This window comes from Lathyrus oleraceus, chromosome 4 (assembly GCF_024323335.1).
Source record: "Lathyrus oleraceus cultivar Zhongwan6 chromosome 4, CAAS_Psat_ZW6_1.0, whole genome shotgun sequence".
Classification (NCBI taxonomy): domain Eukaryota; kingdom Viridiplantae; phylum Streptophyta; class Magnoliopsida; order Fabales; family Fabaceae; genus Lathyrus; species Lathyrus oleraceus.
Window position 1 is genome coordinate 361,339,709 of NC_066582.1, and position 1,904 is coordinate 361,341,612.

Genomic DNA, 1,904 nt, shown 5'->3' on the forward strand with positions numbered 1-1,904 from the left:
TTTTTTCAGATTTGAATTTTGATTTTATTGATCAATCTTCAGATCTCAAAGTTCCTAAACCTTCTCTACTTGATCCATAGTGTTAACTGTTTGCAAAAGAATCCAAAGATCTTGACTTAAATCCTTGCAATTCAAAGGTTTACTTCAACTGTTATTTGCTTCGAACCAGCTTGTATATTGCTCTATTTGCTTTGTTCTTGTGTGATCTGAAGTCCTCTGCATAGAGGCAACATTGCTATGCTTTCAATTTGAAAATCATTAAGTTCACTTGAACACCACAGAATTTCCACCTCTGATTTCTCTCAATCTAGAGATCTAGAGTGGAATTGAGTGGTACAGGGCTGATGAACATCACCCCAGCTTTCGAATGATACCTGGATCGTGCATTTTGGTTAATATTTTTTCCTCTGCAATTTTTGAACCTCGCCGGAGCTGGCCGGAGAAGACGGTGGCGCTGGTCACCGTCTGTTCTCCAGATTTCATCAGGATCGTTCGTTCATGTTTCCAGATGTAATCTCACGCGTCCTTTGTTATGACCTTTTTTAATGTTCCATGTGACTCGTTTGACTCACGTGTTTGGTAGGCGCGCGCTGTGATCCACATGATGTGCCAACTCAACTAATGAGCTCAGATCCAACGCTCCACGCTTTTCACTTTTTTTAATTTCTGATTTTAATTTCTTTTATTTCTTTTAATTCCATTTTATTTCTAAAATTCATATCTCTCTCATTATTGGTCCAAAAATTATGGGACCAATTTCATTCTTCTCCTTTTAATTTCTACTTTCTAAAAATGATTTTTAATACTTTTTATTTTATCATCTGATATTTTTTAGTAATTTTCTCTTTTCTGGTTATTTTTAATTCATTTAAAATAGTTTTTGATATTCAAAAAATACAAAAATATTTTTCTAACCTTTTTGAATGATGATAGATCTATGAAAAATATTCTCATCAATTTATTAATTGATTTGAGATTTATTTGAGATTTTAGTTGAATTAGGTTATTTTTATGCATTTTTAATTGATTTAAAATAGTTTCTGACTTTTAAAAATGCTGAAATTTTTTGTCAAACTTTGTTTGAGCTTGTTGAACTTGGGATAATTCACTTGGACTTTTCAAAGTTGATTTGAAGTGAGTTTGAAGTTTGACCTTTCTTTATTATTTTAATTCAAGTTTTATTTTAAATATTAAAAATGCCAAAAAATATTTTATTTGTTTCTTGACTTCTAGTCTTCATTTTGCTTTTGTTTTCTATTGTTTGACCTTGATCTTCTCTATCTTTGGTCAACACTTGTTGATTGTTACATACCATTTCCATTAATGCACTTTAATTCTTCATATTCTTCTTCTCCTTCTTCTTTTTCTTTTTTGATCAATGAGTTAAAGATTGGTGGTTAACATTGATTAGGGAGGTTTAATCTTCCTTGATTCAAATCTAATTCATCTTGATCATAGATCAAGTGAATGGCTTTGCATTAAAGATAGATTGCTTCCTAAATCATGCAAAGAACCTAAGTCAATACAAGATCATTTCCCATCTTCTTTTTGGCATGACAAGTTGTTGGAGTTTGATTCACTAATCAAGACCTCTAACTTGTGTTGTTGCCTACATTATTATTGACCGGCCTCAGATAGTTGTGACTTCTACATAAGTCCAATTACGATTGCTTAACATAACGCTAAATTTGCCTTATGGCACACTAACTATTAACACTAACCATTAACTATTAACATTTAATTCTTGCACTTTACATTTATGCAATTTACTATTCTTGTACATATTATTCATTTGTTTTGCTCTTTGCTCACTTGAGCACATGTTTATGATAATGCAATTTGCCTTTTGCTCACTTGAGCACATAATTGTGTATATATTATTGTGCTTGTGTTTTGTTTTGATT